The following is a 21,659-nucleotide window of genomic DNA, read 5'->3' as shown; positions in this document are numbered from 1 at the left end:
GCTTGATATTTCTTTGTTCCATTTCGGACGAACCCTCGGAGGCTCCATGCGAGAAGAGCTGAATTTTCACGCGCGAAATCATGTCGGGGCGAGGATCGTGCTTCCAGATTCGGATAATTCGCGGCGCACGCCTCGCCTGCGGATTGAGAAAAAGGAAAAAAGCATGTCCGAGCGAATCTCGATTAATCACGTTTTCCTATTTGCAAGGGCTTTGCGGAACGGATTGCCGCGGCGTATGTATAGCACGTAAGCGTAGGATGAATCGCGGGAGCCGATTAATTCCTCCTGGCGGATGAAGTACACGCGAAGTAGCATTTTCGTTGCAAGCCCGCGATTTTTCCCCCCCTTGTCTTTCCGCATCGCTGGCTTGCACCAAATTTTTTTTTTCCGAAAGGCGGGTTTTCCGCAAAGACTCGCCCGGGATAGGAAAAACAAAAAAAGAAATATCAGAGCGCCAATTTCACTTTGGGCTATTTAGACATTTTCCAATTTTGTATTTGAACAGCGTAATAATGCGATATTTTATGCGATAAAATGCTAAAAAAAAAGAAAAAAAAATGGATAGATCTTGACTTTGTCAGAATTATATATGAAATACGATTTTACTTTACGTGACACTGTAAAAGCGATGTGAATAAAGCACGCCGAGTCACTTCTTCGATATCTTCATTAAAATTCACGTTACTAAATTATATGTCACGTCAATCGTGAATAGAATCCCATGAACGTGCGATATCGCGAATAATCGTGTTTCACTATGACAAATCTTGTCTTATCACGTTACGTTGGCGATGCACTGTAATCTAAGTGTCTTGAAATGCATTTCTGAGCGGCGCTTTCCACGTTTTCTAAAACGCGTATATTTAACGGTAAAAAAAATTTAAATTATAATAAGCTCATACACGCGTATGCAAATGATTAATAAATAATTGGCACTTCGCGGCGTTTAAATATACTTCGTTTCGTTATATTGTCACAGGAAGATGTAATGTTCTTTACGAGGCGATCATAGTTCAGGGTATACATTCCTTTACATTCTCCGATTAATCGAGAATGCTACACTACCGATTTATTTGTAAAACTGGTGTGATAGACATCCGCAATCATGATTTCAGCGTGTGACAGGCTGTGATTAACGTAGGAGCGAAGGTTTACGAACGCGCAGAAATATCCGGATAGGAGTATGACAGTGACCTTCGTGGCGGAGAGAAATACAGTATGCGATATGCCAGAGCAAATAAAGATTAGCATGTACGTGAAGATAATTTCTCACTTACTTAGCAAAAATATACAGAAAAAAAGAAAAAATAAAAAAGAAAAGAAAAGCGTGAAGTAAAAAAAAAAAAAATAGCGATGTAAGCTCGAATAAAAGATTTTTTTTTTTGGCGGATAAATATAATTTAAGAATTTTATTTTAAATACATACGAAATTGTTGAGAGAGAATCTTTCACGATGTCATAGATTTATTCTGTTACGGTAGCTTTAAAATATTCTTTTAATTTACCTGATCGTGCCTTTGCTTTTATGTCGGAAACTGAACGAAAGAAAACCTCCGTAAATCTACAGTGTTTTTCGTTTGAAAATTTCGATTGGCTGCGCACAATTAGAAACAAGACGTAACACCCGATCTCTTCCCGTGCTTTTGATGTAATATAACGTATGCCAACTGTAACCCGATCGTTCCGCCGTATCCATTTGCCCGTCATACTTGGTTTCCGGTCGCGGACACCGGACATTGGTATCCTGAATCCGGCCGATTTGGTTTCACGCGCGATAATTGGCAGCTGAGAGAAAGGAATTCGCTCCGACAACTCATTCGGGAAAAAAAAAAAAAAAAAATGCTTTCCTCGCGTCTTTCAGAAATGCTGCCGTCGCAGGTTCGCGAGACGGCTAGGTTAGCCCCGTGCGAGTGCAACTTTGCAAATGATACCGATAACGCCGAGATAACGCGAGATAATGTATCTGTCGGTTGTTGCGACGATCGCGAACGTGCCTCGTACCTCACCAAATAATTGTGAAACGCCCGTGATTAATCATCGCGCTACGGCGAATGAATAAATCATTATACGATTGTGTTGCCGCGCGGCGTACAGGAAACGCGGTCGAGAAACCGCGAATTTAATTTCCCGCCGCGCTGGAAGTAAATGAGTAAGATGCCCTTTGAGCTCGGACCGTTCTTGGCAGTCGTCACGGTGCTGACCGCTGCGGAGCAGCCGTTTCATTTCAAGTCCATTAATGGCGTTTATCTCTCCTAACCGCGGCGGACGTCGTCAAGCGATATCGCCTTGAGAACGAAGAGAAAGTACCGAACCGTCCGACTTCCTCGACGCTTGCACACCGATTCGGCCAATTAAAACGCCCGAGACAATAAACAAAAGCCCGTGCGATTACTCGACTGATGCCGTAAGTTGAATACATGGACCGAGAGTAGTTAAAAAGATAATGCTCCGAAGTGCCTTCTAATTTTTAAAGATCTTGATAAAGTTACAGACTTTTTGCGTTTAAAATTGAAAACGAGAGACGACTGCAGCTTCCGTCAGGCTTTCTCAACATAATTTTTATTGCCAGAAATATATTGCCGAAGCGGTAAGAGACTCTTCGTAAGAGATGTGGAAACGATAAATTATCGCGTCGCGCAAAGAATCGTTTGAAGGGTGGACTGTCTCTCTGCTCTTTTCGGAGATGGATATCGCGAATACCCGTGCGAGCAGGCAAAAGCGCCGTTCGTTCGTTCGTATTGCTAGACCATCGGCGATCGAAAAACTCGAAGAGATTCCTAAAAGTTCGTGTGAAAAAAGTTTCGCCGTTTCGGAGCGTATTTCCGGCATGCTCGAAAGATTAAACCGCGCGCAACAGGACTCGGTCCGAAAAACGATCTACGCGAGGCACGGTAGCCTGGACCCAGAAGCGGCATTTGATTTCCAGACGAAATACGAGAATGTCGGCGATTCGAACGCTATGGAGGCGCTCGACCGGCGGCGGTATTGATCCGCGGGGATCACCTTTGCCCCACCTCGACACGGGACCAACCTCCAAATCCACCCATGCCCTACCCTTCAGATCCACGCGCCACGCGAGTTCTCATGACCGAACGGGCGCTATCGCAAAGTCCTTCTGCAAAGCGAAGGGCCACGGGAAAATATTCGGGCGAGGCTTTGGGTCGCGCTAAAGGTTTCTCTCTCTCTCTCTCTTTTTCTCTCTTCCGCGCGTTGATAAGAAAGCTCCTCGAAAACGTCAGTTTGAACCTTTAAGCGCTCGTGAAATGTAGATGCACGTGGTAGCGCAAAAACCCATTTAGTTTGCCGGCGCGAAGGAGCATCTCTTTAACCGTTAATTTCTCTTAATAGCACAACGACGTCGTTAATTAAAATTGCAAGGAAACGCGCGTAAAATTGATATCCCGGTGCTAATATTGCGATTCTAGGCTTCGAGGATTTTTTAAAAAAATATTGGCAGATCTTTAAATCAATAACAATGAAATTAGTTTTTCCTCTTCAACGTTGGGAGTATAAAATGGATAATGCGATAAGTTTTACGGCAGAAAGTAATATTAATGTTTTCCCAAACAGTCGCGCTCGCGAACTGACCGCAAATAAAGATGCATCCCTCTAATAGCCGCGACCATTAGAAGGTCCGGCGAGAACGTGTGGGGGTCTGCACGGCGGATAAATATTTGCCGTCGGCGTGACGGAGATGCCGCGTTAATTGTTAATTTACAAATTCTCGCGCGCTCGTTCCGAGTCGCGCGGTTGCGTAAATATTTAGCGTGCACGTCAATGAGTATTTCGTTTCATGCAACGTTTAGTTTAACGTCGTGCATGGCGGAACTCATATTTTCACGCGCGCCACGGTGATTCGCGATAGTCCGCGGGCGCGCTTAAACCGATTAATTCGCTAATTAATATTCATTTCAGAAAATCATTCGCTCCCTTCATAAATATTAATATATACACAATCCGGCCGCCGTAACGATGATCTTTCCACCAGCGCGTCTTGCGCTACAAGTGTAATTTCGCACAATAAAATTGAATAGAAGCGCGGCCTGTAGTTCCGACACGCGGGTATCTCCTGCTTACGAAGTAAGAATATTAAAGTCCTATGCGAGGTATGGTAAAACCAGCGTTCGAAGAGAGCTAGGCCTGGAAACTTTCCGAGAAGACACTTTAGCGGCTATCATCATCAGGCGTTCCGAATACGCCGCGGCGGATAGTGACCCGCCATTTGTTAATAAATATATCCGGAAAACGCAATGGGGGGGAATGTGAATTTAGAGTAATCGACGTACATGCCGTAGGTGTAATCATCGTTGCGTGGCTCGGCTTAATCTTGACGTGATTACGGCGCCGACGCCCGCCGCCGCCGCGCCCGAAGGGCCGGGATATTTCGACGATTATCGACGACCCGTCGTGTCTGTAATAGAAATTTTTCAACGGCGGTCTGAGCGTTCCTCGGGGCGATCTTTTTTCCCGGAGAAAGAGAGAAAGAGAGCGGGACGATTGCTCTGCACGGAAAGCGCGCCGGGAAACGACGGATCGACCAAACATCGCCGGGGATGACCGTAAATCGCGGTCGGTCGGGCTCATCACGCACGGCACCGCCAGCCATCGACAAACCAGTTGCCAACCGGTACTAATAAACTCTAACGATGTAGATGTCAATTGCGTTCAATGATACTGAAACGATGTGTAATGCATCGCGCCGCGGCTCGCAACCGGCAGCGGCGAGCTGAAACGAGCTGCCGAGACCGCGGCTACAGTCCGAAAGTTACTCCGCTGTCGAGATAAAACGATGAAAGCTCACTCTGACTTAGACAAGACCAATTAAAAAAAAAAAAAAAAGCACTGTAAATCGCAGAGCGTAAAATAGCGTACTTTTCGAGTGGTCTCTTTTTCTCGAAGACGAAGGAGACCTCGCGAGGGCCGGACGTCGGACTTATTATGCAAAACATGTATTTTCGCGCGAGGATCTCTATTTACATGACAAAAATGCGAGATATCCCCGGTTCCGTTCGATTGAAGGCTCGGCGTTGCAACCGGCAGCTAATAACGGCCTTTTACACTTAGCAGTCGTACGGCTTAGCGCGGCACAGCTGACGACTTAGCCGCCCGTCAACACCTGTTCGCCAGCTGCGAACGATAAAGGTCCGATAGAAGCGTTGGCCTACAGTTTCTCGACAAAATGGAGTCCTTTGTCGTGCATATACGGGTGCCTCTTTTACCCCGGCATTTTCGCGCTTTCGCTGCGAGAGAGTCTCGTCACGGCGGAGAGCCGCAGACCCCCGGCGGTGGTCCACTGTGAGAAACAATGCGGCCCGGCTGCGCAACCGAATATATTATAATCGAGCCGGCGCGTACCGCGCTTTATTTCGGCTAAAGTGAAACGGGCCACCGAGACGAACAATAAATTTTCCCGGCGCGTCTCACGAAAACCCGCCTCGATCATGCGGGACTATTCGTCTCGATGCGATGCCGTTGAGGAATATTTTTTCTGAAGTTGTCACGCAATAAGAACCTATTAATATATTTTGCGTTTTGGGGGTTCGCACGGCGACGATTTCGCAAGCCCGGCAGAATTAATTTAGGCGCGACGATCAGATCATCACCGTTTTTTTTTTTTATTTCGATAACGAATTTTGCGATTTGCTCGGTTATTAGAGAGGGCCACGCCCCGTCCTTGAATTCCGACACGATGGGTAGTTCTCGGTTTGATCGAAGTCAAATATCGGGACGGCCATTGCTGGCTCCCTTCGACTTCATTCTCTCGACGTGGTGAGATCATCGAATCCGCCTGATCCCGACGCGTTTCGAATCAGTTTGCTCAAGTCTGAACTTCGTGTCGCCTTTAATATACAACACGCACAAAGATTCACTAGTTTCTATTAAAAAAAAAATTCGCAAATTGTATCTATAAAATATTTATCAAATAAAAATGTAAAAATTTCAATCTCGAAAGCGAACATTTAATAGTGAAAACAGTACGTTTTAATTTTCACGCTTGCTTAGCTAGTAATAAAATAATATTAAGTGTAACGCCGTCGCAATAAACTTTTATCATTAATTTTTCGTACTTTATTATTCATTGTTGCACATCTGTCCGCTTCAATGAAACTTTTCAATGACCAGCCGGTCCGCGGCACGTTCTGCTTTATTATCGCTTCCGCAGTTCCTCGAAGTCGATTACGTGGGAGCATCGGTCTCCGTCCTGAAGACGCGCTTGAGGACGGGTTACGCGGGTCAGACGAGTCTCGTTTACACGCTCATTCCTCCCATGGAGAGTCCGGCAGACAGAAATGACAAATGGCGCAATCGTCATAGCGCGTTACTTTATCGTGTCCGTATCATTAGTAAAATGTCACTTTACGTCGCGCGTATGGAAGCCGTCTGCCAATTACAACGTGGAAAGAAGCTTACGAGGGATAAAAATTGAAAAGCCAACGAAGCCCCACGGTTTCGGAGCTCGCTGTCTCCTGAACGCGTAAAAGAAAAAAAAAAAAGAGAAAGCCATCGCGAGATATCTCAATAAAAATTAGTCGATTTTAAGTTAGCAGCGAGGACAGCTGTACCTTTCCCTGATTTTAATGCACGTACCCTTCGTGCGAACTGCATAAGCGCGCGATGTCTGAACTTTCGTCGGGTTTCGCGCGGCGGTTCGGCCGGGGATTTAATAACCACGCTAAAATTACACGCGAGCGTGCTGATTTATGTAAACAGGGGACGGGCGCGGTAGTCTCGAGTCAAAACTCGGGGGTGAGAGGTGGCTCGCCGTGATTCAGAGATAAATATCTAGTCGCACTCTCGTTGCAAAGTAGCGTACAAGGTGCATATACCGTTTGCATGCGGCACGGCGGCCGCTGACGGGCTCGCGTTGCAGATAAACGACAGGCGTTGTATGAAGATAAACGACACTCGCTAGAAGAAGATATTTCACGACGTCTGCATGTACGCGCCAAGTAACACCGCCGTGTCTCTGGACGGTTAGAAGTGTTACGGCTTCATTCCGCGCGCGAGATGCATTTCTTATGGCAGCCCGGCCCTCTCGCCCTCCTCTCCCTTCCCTCTCGTAAAGTCATTTACGCACAAAGGCGCTCAATTAATTCTCAGAAACAAAAGCGCCAATCACTCCGAACGAAACTCGGCGCGCAAAGGCGCTTTTGTGCGCCAATTTCACAATTAAATTACGTACGTATCAAGCTTCGTGTCGTTTGTATCCTTTTTTTCCTTTTTTTTTGTTATTAATTTTTTTTTTAAATACATATCTCTTGTCTCGCGTACGGGAAAATGGTTGTTAATTAAAACGTTCCAGCGATTCACTGGTATAACGGTAATAACCTTCCGATTAATCACGTAATATTAATTCCTAAATGGCGCATACAGTGATAAATAAATTTTAATATAATTTATCTGTTTAATTCGTGTCTCTTTTGTAACGCTTTTTAATTAATCTTGTGTCCGCAAATTAAAATGTGGATACGCTTTCAGAATAAATTTTGAGTCGTTAAACTTCACAGAAGGAACTAAAAGAAATAAAAATTCCGTGGTAATATTAGCAACATTGGAATGCAAAGCGCGCTTGCTTTTTTTACACGATCGACGTGGACTGCTGGTTCTTTGCTTTGTTCACCGCCAAGGTCTAGATCAGCGCTAACACCGTGGAAGCGCGGCGTTTTCCGATCTTTTTTCCTTCGGGCATGTCGCACGCGATTCGCGCCAAGAAACCGACACGGCGTTCTCAATGACGAAATCGAGAACGCGACGGCGGCGGGAACATCTCCTCAAGGTCCTCCTCGGTCGCGGCTCCGAAGGAAAAACGAAAGGCAAAGGAGCAGACCCACGTTCCGCAGCTTCCCTCCGCACGCACGGATTTTTCTCGCGGATGCACACGCGCGGACGTGCACGCGCGACGAATATCTTGGTTTTTCGCCGCAGGACTGGTTCCTCGAGACGACGTCCTTGGACGGTACTCCCGAGAAAGCATAAAAATGCATTGTGCGACTTGGATGGTTTTCAAAGAGAGCAAGAAAACTTTATGTTATTCACGTTTTTAATTCCTGGGAATGTAAAAAGCCCAATAATGTGAAATCGCAAAATAAATATAGAAGGGCTAAGTATCGATACCGGCAAATATTTAACAATTTTCGGGAAAGATAAAAAAAGAAATGTCTAAATTTACGGAATAATTTTCCTTCGTAAAAATTAAATTAAATTAAAAATAAAAAAAAAATTAAAATACCGACAAAGTTTAAAGATATTTTTAGACTCCGCGAACCCAAGCGTAAATGCCCGGAAAGTCAATGAATGACTGCTGCATTAATGTTGCACCGCCGCGGTACGAGAGGCAGGATGGAAAGCTACGATTATCTTATGTAATTTAACTAGAGCTGCTTGCGTCAATGCGCGACGCACCTTGGCACGAAGTCTGGAATAAACCATCACGCAAGCTATTCAAATAGATCGAGCATCAAAGTGCCGACAACGCTAAACGACTCGCTCAATGTTTACGCAAACATTTTTGTGCAGCAGCGACGAACTCGCGGGTACAATTACCCGTTCGTTGTTTCTCTCCCTGCTCAAAGATGCATGCAAATCCGACGTACGTTATTGCCGGAGGAGGGAAAAGTCCCCCGAGGGGGGAGTAAAATCGCACCGAGGGAAATCGTCTAGTTTAGAGAATTCGTTGCTCTTATCGTCTCTTATCGAATGACGACGATGTGAATGACGATGACAGCCGTGGCTTATCAAGCGTGCGTTTATCTCCCCGGCTGGCGCCTTTCGCTTTATTACAGCGCAATGCGCATCGCGGACGGTTCAACGACCGGATTTCTGTGTGTGATCTTGCATGGCCTTGGAAGACAGGCCGGATGTTGCGAGACTGACAAAGAGGTTTGGCACTGCAGCGAGAAAAAGAGAGAGAGAGAAAGAGAGAGAGAGAGAAAGAGAGAGAGAAGGGCGGAGGAAAGGAGAAGCGAGGAACAAGTCACGAGCAACCTATGAAAAGTTCGAGGCCGCCATCAACTTCGTGAAATATCCAAATGGGCGAGCTATATCGTATTATCGAGCCGAATTTCGATACGGCGTTTTTAATTTTGGCACGAGGCATCGTGCTTTTCCTCAGAGCTCTCAAGAGATCAAATAAAACGTTCCCGACGCGGGGAATAAATTCCGACAACGCGACGAGAAGCGTTTAGATGCGAGAAGTAAAGGCGAATTCGGTAAACAGATTAAATTAATATTCGAGGAATATTTTGTGATTTATATAATTTTTCGGGACAGCCAAGTGCGATATAAACGAATAAACTATGCGCGAAGACACTGCCAAGTCAAAATTCAGAAATAGGTAACCAGGTGGGGAAATTTTAAGTACTGCAGTTTGATAATTAAAGCCGTTAATAAGCAATGTTAGAGACGGAACGTTATCGCGACGTATTAAAAATATGTAATTGTTAATTATCACTTGTCGAAGAACACTTTAAAAGAAAAAAAGAAGAAAAAAAACGAAATTGCAGTTATTATCTATATGAATTATACATCCGTAAATAGAGGGTGAGGAAAATAATATATCACGTATTTATAGCCTTTGCATTTTGTCGCGAATGGCATATAATTTATCTTTTACCTATATAGGTAGTGCCGCCTGCAGTAGATAAATGTCAACTGATTAGAGGAGAGTTCCTTTGACGCTAAGTTAGATTTAACTTGTAATTTGCATGTGCTTGCGAAAGAGCCGGAATCGTTGACAAGATAGGCGAAGCTGCGCTTCCTCTCTTTCTTTCTGTCAAATATTTACGATCCCGGGCAGCCTAATTTCTCGCGCCGAAGGGCGAAGGGACCTACGTGCACAGGGTTACGAACCTGCGTGTGTTCGAACGCGAAGAAAAGCGGAGAGGCACGGGCAGACAATGAACAATCGTACATTGTTACGAGTTATAGCATTGTTACTCCACCGAGCTCGGGTCCCGTGTTCACATAATTAGGCTGTAAACGTTTCGAGACAATCACCATTGTTTTCCGTCTCTGCCCTCCCTGGATTAAGGTTCCCTGCTGTCCTTTGCTGGCAAACCGAGTGCTTAAGGATCCTCCAAAGGAGGAGCGGATCAAAAATGTAACAAAATTTCCGTGGATCGTATTAAACTAGCCTTTCACTCTGCATTTCCGGTTTCCGATCTTCCTGTCTTTGCGCATTATTTCATTATTAAAGAAATATTCTAGCCAGTTAATTTTTTTCTTTTTTTTTTTTTTTTTTTTTTTACCGGCACAGAAACGTTTCTAAGTAATTGTTTATCAAAGAATCACGCTGTTAACATTTCCAACGGGTTGTTTTACCTGACAAACTAAACATCGCGTCGCGTGTAGTAGTTTTGGATGTTGTACCGTGAATTAACGCGGCTCGGTTACGGACGCGGATAGCGTGATGCGGGGGAAGATCGAGATAATCTCCGAGACTGGTAAACCGAGAAGGGCGAGCTTCGAGATAGCCGATAACACGTGATAGGACAAAAGAGCCCTGCCACTTACTCCCAAGGCTTGTGTCGTGGGACCTCAACCTCCCCAACCTCAAGTTTTCCCTTTTATAAATATTTCTTCATCGCTCCGTCGAGTGGCGGCTTCAGCACCATTTTTCGTGGCGCCGGGAAAAAAATACTACAACGTCCTGGGAAACCGTCTTGGACTCCTGAACAGTAATCTCGTGGCGATCTCGACTAAATACGTCCTCGAAATAATTTTTTTTTTTTTTCAACGTTTTGCACAATCGAGAGATTGATTTCACCCGGGGTGTATGCTCCCATTATTTTATTGCATCTACCTCGCATTGTCTTTCAATCGATTTGAAGGCAGCCAGGCGCACACGCGCTCGAGATTGAGACATCGCTAAAGAGATGCGACGAAGCAGATAAGACGCCGGTCCCGGGGGCGAGGGGACAAAGGAAAATCGCCGAGCGGAGAAACGGGCGGAAGAGTGACTTCGCGGCACCGCTTTCGCAGTGGAAATCCTTTATTTCCTCGCGCGGAAACTTGCGCGAACCGCGGGATGCGGAGAGCTGGGTGGGAACGCGGTGGAAGGTGAGAGGTAGCGGAGAGAAGATAATTTATTGTTATTCTGGATAGCGTTCGATGACGCTACACATTCTCTAAGATGGCTACCATGTTGAGAAGAGAGAGAGAAAAAGAAAGAGAGAGAGAGAGAAAGGGGGGAGAGAACGAGACGCGGAGGAAGAGAAAAAGAGAAAGATGAGACAGTTATAAAGGTTGCGAAGAGATAGGCGGAGAAGGAGTAAAGGAAGGGAATATGAACGGTGAGGAACAAGGAGGAGAGAGAAAGAGAAACCAGCGCTTGGTAGCCGTGACCTTGTCTGGTACCCGACCCCACTGTGGTTGCGCCTTGGCTTGGTGCACACACATCCTTGGCACCCCACCATACAGTGCGAGGTGGAGGAAAACGAGAGGGGGGCGGGAGGGAGATGAACAGAGCGAGAAGACCGGCCGACGGGAAAGGGAAACGAAAGAAACTTGTGGGGGCGCGTACAAGTGCGAAGGCGGCGGGCGTATTCGTCCACTCATTGTTACCTAATTTAATGAGCAGAGCCGCCGAGCACGTGTCGGTGAGTACCTCAAAGCTCGTTAGCACGTCCATCGGCGTGAAATCACTTCGCGAGCGAGCGGATATATTCGCGCCGGCGAGGAGAGACCGACGGGAGAGAGGACTGAGCGGATATTTTGAGAAATCCGCGAGCCGCGACGCGGACAAGACGAAATTACGAGCAAGCCCCGCTTGAGGAAAATCGCCCGCCGTTGCACCGCGCCACGCCAGGGTGTGAAAACGGCAAATTGTTCGGTTTCTTTATCGCGAATTAACGGTCAGCAATTACATAGCATTTTATTACGGTGTAATTATTAATTAAATGGCAGACACCAATTTTGCTCACCGGAGGCTCAAGTTCGAGCGAAGTCTCAAGCCGAACGTTTATTTCAGTTGGTCAATGTTACTGTGACGAATTAAAGCAGCCTAACGCCGGGAATTGGTACTGGTAGAGTTGTTACCTCTGATTACGAAACTAGAACTCTGAAATTGATTTCTCGGATTGATTATGCAATAAAAAGTTTTAATTCCGCTTGATTAAGCATATCAAGCCGCCTCTTTATTATTCATGAGAAAAATACTGTTGTAATGCTTCGACTTCGCACTCGGATTTCTCTCTCTCTTTCTTTCGTTTATCGCACCGGCATCTTGCCAATTCGGCAGGCGAGATTCCGTAGGGAACACCGCTGGAACGTGTCAACTTCGCAAAATAATATCAGCATGGTTCCTATCGTGACTGCAACGTTTTCAGGCATTACTTAAACATAAATTATTTGTAAACGCGTTTTTTTCAGAGCGTTAACTCCGGTGTAAATTAATACGGATTAAAATCCGAACTATAACGCACGGCAGAGTACTGAAAGCAAATATCGTTTTGCTGCGGATGCGTCTATATTTAAAAGCGCGATTAAGTCACAGTGGTAGCGTAACCGCGCGACTCCGTCTGGCAAAATTTAACACGAAGCGAATACCTCTGAAAGTAGCGAGAAATCTTATTGACGTAGAGAGAAGAAAAAAAAAAAAAAAAAAGGAGCAAAGCGACAGTTTCTCAGGCGTCTTGTGTAAGAACTCGCGCGTCGCGTAACCGTTCGAACGCGACGAATAAGAGCCGCCTTGTGCGCGCGGTTTACTGTGACGAGAATTTCGATTTTAAGAAATCCTTGAGAGCGCGAGACACTTCACCTGAGAATCCTTTCCGTCACCGGTGACGAACAAAGAGGCTCATTGTACGCCTGAACTCCGCGCGCCGCCGGAGGTTCTCGTCGGGTCGCGCGTCGCGCGGATTTCGAAACTGCAGGAGAAACTGACTGGGAGAGGTGTTCTCCTTCCCCGAGGCGCGCATCCTTTAATCGACTTTCGACGTTACGAGAGCGCGAGAAGCCCGTTGTCGGCAACTCCGCGAACTTTAAACGGCGCCTTCGTTCCGACGTCAGTTGCGAGAAAGCTCTCGGCCCCCGCGCCGCGCGAAGCTTCAAATCGCACGAAAGTTCGAACCGTCCCTTCCCTCCTCCCGTCGTAGTTGCGAAGCCGGTAATACCGGGGCGAAACGTGCTCGACTTTTTAATTGTAGAAAACTTTGGCGGGTTTCAGACTTTCGCGGCAGCTCCTGCGCCAACGTGCTGGAAAATAGTTGATACCCCACTTCATGCATTTAGATAATCGTTTGATGTACCCTGCAAGATTGCCGGGGTAAGAGAACTTTTTGGCACGAGCCGACGTTTTGCTCTTCGATGTGGGCTTGTTTCGCGAAGAAATTTAAATTTCAACGCGCTCACCGCGGCTCCGGAAAAAAAGAAAACGCCGCTTTCACGGGGATCGAACGTCGCGCCCGCGAAGTCGCATGCCGCCGGTTTCATTTTCGCGTAATTGACAATTAAACGGCCGCTGTGAGAATTCGCATGCGGAGGCGAACGGCTTATCGAAGACGAAGAGGAGCCCCTTCCGGCGGATGCGCGGTAGAAACGTGTCGTCGGCACATCCTGCCGGTGAGACAACAATAGTGGACAACCCTCCTCTTCCTGGTTGCATGCGCCAATTACTCCGCGGTCGGAGAAAGACGGAGAAACAAGGAGACTGCGCCAACATCTCGATCGAGGAGTTTTGCGGAATTCTATCGCCACATCTTCTAATAAAGGTCAAGGGCGGATCGCGAAGGGAAACTCTTCAAACTTTTTTTTTTCCAGAACTCGCGTGTCTCTTGACGAATTTTTTTTTATCCTTTTTTATTCGGGCACAACACGGAGAAAAATTTATATTAAAAAGTGACTACGTCACAGCATTTGTAAACTATTAGAATTAAAAGTTTAAATGATTAACGCTGGCCAGCCGTGGAATCGAATCTTATAACTGCTCGGATGGTCCGCGGCTACAGTGACATCACGGTAATTCTTAGTGCAAAGTTTTCTACGCGAACACATTCAAGTGTCTGCGCCGCAATACGCGCTAGAACCGTCCTTGATCGCGAGCGGAGTGTCGTGTAAAAATAAACTTTTAATACTTCAGCTGTCAAAACGCTGTCAAGGCTGCTAGCGATCGATGACGTTTCGCGGAGTTCGTCGACCGATCGGCAATACAATCGCGAGTGCGAGCCAGGACGAAGGACTATCTCGGGCTCTCGTTCTTTCTCCCATTTTCTCTCTTTCTATCTCTGTACCTTGCTCGATCCACGACCGCGAGGCAACGAAGTAAATGGTACCGCGGCGTACCGTGAAGTGTATTATTAGCATCGTGTAAACGTGTCTGCTGGCCGTGAAACCAGTGAAAGTATTTCATGGACGGAGGCAGACACGCATACGCGGCGGGACATGCATATACACATAGGCGCACACGAGCGCGTATACGTCATTTCGCGTCTCGTACTGGGCCGGGCACCTCTCGGGATGATCGGGCGCAAAGGCGCGCCCAGAACTGGGCCTTTGTCCTCTTTGTCTGGAGAACGGGTAGACCGAGAGACCGGCCCTTCTGCCTGGTCTCGCCGAACCGGACGAAAAGGATGAGGAATCCGCGCGCGCGTCCCACGTTCTTCCCGTCGCGCGCCTTTCGCGAGACCGGCCGAGACCGGGCACCTCAGGCACGTTTCCAATTCTGGCATAATACTAGCACGGTGGATTGCACCGAAGAACGCAACGGGGAAGCCGTAGCGCCGCGAGCCGCGCTCCTCTGACCGTCGATATGGCCGCAGTGACGACAGATCGCATAACGATCTCGTAACAGACGCGACGTCCAGTCGCGTTTAGCGTTAGTCGTTTATTTAACAAACAACGCGATATCCCTTACTGCCCAGAAGTAGTCATCTTTCCCGCATAAAATTAATAACGCGTAATGTATTTGTCGACTAAAATACGAGACATGTTTTGCAGTTAAATAGCGCGGAAAAAAAAAAGATTTTTTCTCTCTTTTTTTTTTTATACTGTAAGTGTGAAATAATTTACAATTTAATTAGAAAATATTTTATATTCGCAATTCAAAGGCAAATCTGAAATTTAAATCGAGCCGAGCAGTACCTAATTGAATTAATTCACTTTATTTTAATAAGAAACAATAAACGGGCGGGTCTGTATTTCTGTGCGCCGCAGTCAAAATGCTAATGCAGACTGACGCGGTAAAAAGGGAAGTGGTTTTAACCATTTCTAAAATATACTGTTTCACAATCCATTATACGCGTTGTCTAATATTCTAAGGGGATAATTTCAAACGGGGTCACAGCGGTAGCAGCGGAAAAGTTCCGCAGCGCCTGTACGAAGGTTCGAACTTATCGCCGTAATACATCTAGGTAGAAATAATCGAAGGATAAAAAAAAGTAAAAAAAAAAAAAAAAGAAAAAAATCGTTTCGTAACGCGACTTTTACGCATTGAGGATTAGACGGCGACCGCGAGAGTTTTATGTAACCTTTCCTTTCACGATTTACAGCGTATACGCGTGTCTTTTTCTCGGCGGAATTTTTTTTCTTTTCCCGCAACGCGCAATTGATAAACAATTTTTTTTTTTCCGAACAGGAGCCTGCAGTTTACGCCGCTAGCGGTGAATTATAATAGTAAGCACTTTACCCGGTTGTTTCGCGATCAAGGATAAGATTAATGAGGATTAGACTGGCACGCGTAAGCACATTTAATCTTTTCCTAATTAGTAGAAAAAAAGATTTTTTTTTTTTTCTTTTTAATACATCCGTCCTCATTTACATGCGAGCGTCATTGCTGTCTGCGTTTGTTTCGGCGATAAATGTTGTTAAAGGTTACAATATATAGAATAATAAGTGTGAACTGAAGTTAGCATTTTGCAATTCGAGGCCTTGGGGCCGAAAGGTTGAATCAATTAATGAAGAAATAAAATAATTAATATATAAGATATTTAAAAGATCAGAAATATATGTAAAAATATGCGGTCAGGTGCGTTTTCGTGATTTTTAGTGGAAAAAAAAAAAAAGAAAGGAACAAAAAACAAAAAAAGTAAAACGAGAGGCATGGAATACGCGCGTATCGCTATCAGTATTCCGGCAATATCGAGAGAGTATCGGACGGGGACTTTAAAGCTGCGCGACGTTCGACATTCTCTTCAGCGGGGCATCAACGAGCTCTCAACGTCATTCGCTGACATTCGCTAACGATGAGTCAAGACAATCGTCGAACGCGCAATAAATACGACTCGCCGAGATATCGCCGCTCGTGGAAGCAGCGTTCCTCCTTCATCCGACGCAGGCGGATGAATTTACGAGTTTACTACGTCCTCATTTCGCCAGCTCCGACCTCTTGAACTTGATACTCCGGAGTATCAATATCTACTTATAAAGCGAGTTCTACGAGAATTTCTCTTTTTACCATTTTAAGGGCAATTTAGCGTTAAATATAGTAATAAAATAGAAAATTTCATTATTTACCGTGGAAAATCTCTAATAAAATACAATACTTCTAAAATGAATCTTTCAAATAATAAGAAAAATATTAAAAAAAAAAAAAAACTAGTTTAAAACACTCGCGGAATATTTATTAAGTCAATAATTCCATATTACCCACACGGAATGATAGTACAACTCAAACATCGTCTAATACTTGTATCGTAAAATATAACAGTGAAAATAGAATGAGACAATAAAATACGCTAATAGGGCAACAAAGCTTTAAAAGCGGGCAGAGGTATCGCTCTTAAACTTGAGTTTTAACGCCGCCGGCGAGAGGCGCCGTTTAAAACGCTCCGGGTAAGCGCGGTATGCCGAAGATTTTTGTCGATCGTAATGCGCCAGACCGACCGTTTCGAGCGATATGGTTTTACGTCTGGTAAAAGTCGATATGAAAGGCGAGCGACGGCGCGGAAGCTTAGCTCGGAGCCGCGGCGTGGCCGAGAGGCGAAATGAAGGCAGGCGGCGGTTCTCTCCCTCCGGGGAGAACGACGCCTGTATATACATTTTGTAGTCAATGTGTCGAAATGTTCTCTCTCTCCCCGAGTTCTCCTTTCACTAATTGTAAAGGCCCGCGCGCGCGCCGCGAATATGTGACTGAAATTTATGAAAGCGTGTAGATATTTACCCAAGTGTCCGAGCTCTCAGCGACAAACACGGCGAAACTGCAAAAGTACCCGTAGCCGAGGGACGGACGGGTGAAAGAAGCCTTTGACCGAGAATTCAAAAGGAAACCTGTCGAAGAACCGTCGTGCTCGAGGTATTACGAAAACGCGACAGGGGGAAAAAGGTGAAGAAATAAGACGCTTAGAGCGCGACGCACTCGCAGAATTCGATTTGCGACCGAATGAGAGTTTTAGCTATCTTCTCGCGGCCCAGAATCGTTGCAAGATTAATGCCGAAAATTGCAGGTAACGTCAAAATAAAGTGAGGACTTCATTCTTTGTTAAAATTTGCAGAGCGCGTCGTAGAACTTTGCATATTAAATTATCGGAGATAATTCTCGCGAGCCGCGTACATAGCTGTATTTTCGATCCGTCTCGTTGAAGATGACAGAAGCTTCGCGCAGTTCAATCGACGTGGTGTTAACGGCAGACAAAATCGGAGCGCGGTTCCAACGTGATCGAGCCTTTTCGCGCGGAAAGCGAAAGCGGAGCGCGTCTGCCGTTTCGTTACAGAATCACCGATCGCGTTGGGTGCATTTCATAAACGAAATCGGCTCACAATGCCCGTTTAATCGTGATCTTTTCAGCAACGCGGAGGAAAACGTAAAGGTCGTTCGATGTTAATGCGCCAGGTAGATCGTTTTGATCTCCGTAGCTGCAAGCCCGAAAAATCCCTCAACAGTTAGATATCTCATCTCCGCCCTGCCGAACTTTTCGAACCTTCGCGCGAAGGGAAGACTTGGGGACCCCAAAAGAAGCAAAATGCAACCCGCATGCTTTGTGCGGGACCATTGTGGTCCCTCGAGTCTGCTTAAAGAGGGCAGAAAACAAGATACCGGAGATAAGGAATGATGTAACGTCGATTCGGTCACCACTCGGCCCCGAGCTATCGCAGTCATTGTGTAAAAGTGTAAAGCAACGGCTGGATGATTTTTTACCGTCAAAATTAATTTCTTTTTTTTAATTATTTCTACTATCTCGATAAAATAAAATATTGTATTTGATCTTTTTTTTTATTAATTTTTTTTTATCTAACAAAAAATAAAATTATGTTATATATTATATTTTTTTCCACGAATGATACGAGTTTCGATACAATGCTCTCCGAGTTTATAGAATTCCGCTAGAAAAGCTTTTTCAAACAATTATGATCTCGGTTTAAAACACGCGTTCGACTGCGTTTGAAATGTTACAACTCCCGCTTTACGTTCTTTCGTGTAATCCGATGCTTTGCGGCGACTGTCTGTCTTGAAGCTTCCGCGTTTGAAAATTCATCGTTCTTCATTCTCCCGACATGTAAAACGTACGACTGCATTTGAAACGTTAAATCGCGCGCAATTCTCCACATGGATTACCCCGACGGAATGAGGGGAATATTTTCAGATTTCGCCGTTTGCCAAATGTATTTTTTCTCTCTCTCTCTCCCCAAACGCTACGCGCAGTGTGCTCCGAGTTGCGTACATCCACTCGTCAATACGCGAGTAAAAAGATAAATTGCAGAATCGCTTTTGCACACGCTGCCTTTTCACCAATTTTTTTAACTACAGAGAGACCCGATAACGTCTGACCCAACTGTTTTGTGCTGCATATCGCGTAAAAGTTGCCTAAGGCGCATCGGCGACAAAAAAAAAAAATGGGCTCACTTACGAAAATATTTATGATAAGCCACGAATAATCCTCTTCCAAAAAAAATTCACGGCGCTCAATTCTAGCCTAACAAAATTGAACGTAGCTCGCACGGTGCTTATCCTCCGTGTCCGCGTGTTCCGTTGTTTCACGGCTCAAGTCCTTTCTCAACGGGCCGAGTGCGTGTCTCTGCCTACGACGGGGAAAGGCCTTTTTCAAAGCTTCGCCATTCTGGAATCGCGTACGGTCTCGCTTTGCGTTTTGCAACGATATACCACGCCACAAACCTCACGACCTTCGAAATTCGCTTTACATATATACGTGGACTTATTGGCACATCGTCATCCGATTCACATTTCTTTCGCCTTCTCCGTTTTATCCCTCCCATATAGGATCCTTAAGAATTTCTTAAGAAAATTGTTTCTACCTGGATTTTTTTTTTTTTTTTTTTTTTTATTAACGCCAAAGACGGCTCTTAAAAGTCTTGCAACAAACGATAAAAAGAAAAAGAGAAGACGAGAGTGCACGTCGTGCACGTTGGTATCGCGCTTTATCGCAGTATGCGATACGATAAAACCGCTCGCTCAGACTCTGACCGACATGCTCTTCTATATTGCTGTTCCCTCAAATTCGTGCGCTGCTAATTTCAGTGCAGATTGACATGCAGGGTGGAATAGTCATTTTTTACACCACTCATACTTGGGCAATTAATTTAATTCAAGCGTGGATTAATAAGGTTTTGTTTTAAACAACGAGTTTCAATATAAAAGATTTAAAAGAAATAAAATAAATAATAAAATTAATAAAGAATTTGAGAGAAGGAGGCAGTCAAAATTAATTAATCCAAACTTAAAAGAGCACGATGCCACGTGTTTTATCCGTACTTTTGTTAAATTTTCTTAACAGTCTTTTTTCGATTGAATAATCACCTTCGATATTGTTTAGGCCAAATCATCCATAAATGGCCCATTCTTTAATAACTGGTTCTGAATAAGAATAAAACTTTAAGACGGAAGAAACAACGTGGTGTACTCGTGGTTACCTTCCTGTAAAGATTCTATTTGATACGATTTTAATTTTCTCGACGATGGTACTTATTTTACGAAGAGATTAAGAGTCTTTCGAGTTTATCGCTAAGCAACACTTTATTTCACAATTTAATAAAATAAAAACCTCGATGGTTTATCACAGATTGAAGAGACACGTGGTACGTCGAGCAGCCATCGATACGAACAGTGTTTCAGGAAACGAGCGTACTTTGCAACTGAATCGACTGCACTAGCCTGCACCGGAGGTTATCTCTCGCCCTCTGCATCAGAAAGAAAGATAACCTTTGGAACTACTGCAACCAGCTCAGCGGAACTGAACGAACGATGCAGGTAGCGCTGTGGCACCGAAACTCAGAGGTGGCAAGTGATGATTGGAAAGAAACAAGTCTGTTTTTTTTTCTAAGTTATATATGCAGCACAAGCTATGTTAAAGATTATCATTCTGCCTTCGTGTTAGCTTTTAAACGAAACACTAGATTATTATAATCCAAGACCATTTTAAGTATTAGAATTAAAAAAAAATATATATATATTTGAAAAAAATTTCTAGCTGTTTTTTTTAAATATATTTAACTTGTTCTCTTTTTTTAATGTCCAGATAATTGCTAAAAAAAATTTTTAAAGGTGATACGTTGATATTAGATTTAAAGATATAAGCAAAATAAAATGGAAAGTGTTATTTGAGAGTTAGGAGAGAAATAAATTCTGAGCTAATGCAGCCAGTTCAGTTGAAGGAACACACACTTGCTACCGTTTCCAGAAAAATACAGGAAAAATTTTGACTATCCTATTGGCAAGACAAATAAGCGCGTGTTACGAATAAGTATTATAGAAGAAAAATTAAGTCAATAATTGTTGAGTCGGAAAGTATTGATAAAAAGTATCGTAAAAGTATTCGTAACGAGATTGAAAAAAATTATTACAGAAAATTACACGAAAAAATCTCTTTATATGATCACTTCACAAAGGAAGTTTCAATAAGCATATTCGACACGCGAGAAGCTGTCAGGGTTACTGCAACGTCGGTAGAATTATAAATTATACATTCAATATTACACGCTGACAATCCTGTTTCTTTTTTTTTTTTTTTAAGAATCTTAATTTTTGTTTTCAAACGATTTATCCTGCTTCTCATTAATTAACCGTCTTAAAACGAGCCCCGAAAACTTCATGGCGGGTCTCGGGCCAAACCGGAGAGCCCGCGTAATTCGTAAAATGTTGTAATAATCGGGTGCACGGCACAGAAAGTGTGTGGCAACGCGAGTTTCACAAATGGGTCAGCGGGCACCGCGAGGATGGTGTATTCGGGGCCCGGTACGTTTGGCAACGTATTTATCGTCGCTTGCGAAAAAGAGAGCCCTCCCCCTACGCCCGTCGACCGAGGGTCATCTTCTCTCGTTCCCTTTTCGCGCGCGCGCACGTGCCCGGACTTCGAGGTGCACGTTGGAGAACCGACAAGTCGGTGAACACGGACGGGCTGGAGAACGGACGAGTCCGAGAACGATTTTACGCCGGCCGAGACGGCGCGCCGTCGAAAGTCGGGGACGTAAAAATATCTTTGCGATGATATAATAATGTGGGCGGGCGACGCTGCCTCGCGGAGATCGCCAGGAGAGAGTGCGAGTGAAAATGCCGTCTTGCCGTTGACGCGAGTAATAAAATTTCATTTTACGCCGAGTTTACGGATCGATATTAACTTGTATCAACTTCCACCGAGCAAAGAATCGACTCGCCGAGCTAAGCGTCACTTCGGAAAATCGATTCCCCCGAAGAGTTTACACCGCCGAGAACTAACCAACTGTTCGACTCTGTGTTCCGATTGTCTTTGCCGATATATTAATTCAATAAATCA

General features: G+C 44.8%; 1 protein-coding gene across 4 annotated transcripts in view; it reads right to left on the bottom strand.

The window, feature by feature from the left end:
* LOC139113912 (protein gustavus-like) overlaps nt 1-21,659 on the bottom strand; it is a 175,355-nt gene that overhangs the window by 12,618 nt on the left and 141,078 nt on the right. The window lies entirely within an intron of this gene.

The sequence above is a fragment of the Cardiocondyla obscurior genome, linkage group LG03, assembly GCF_019399895.1.
Source record: "Cardiocondyla obscurior isolate alpha-2009 linkage group LG03, Cobs3.1, whole genome shotgun sequence".
Classification (NCBI taxonomy): domain Eukaryota; kingdom Metazoa; phylum Arthropoda; class Insecta; order Hymenoptera; family Formicidae; genus Cardiocondyla; species Cardiocondyla obscurior.
The sequence above is the reverse complement of the archived record's forward strand: the minus strand, read 5'-3'. Positions and strand labels throughout refer to the sequence as shown.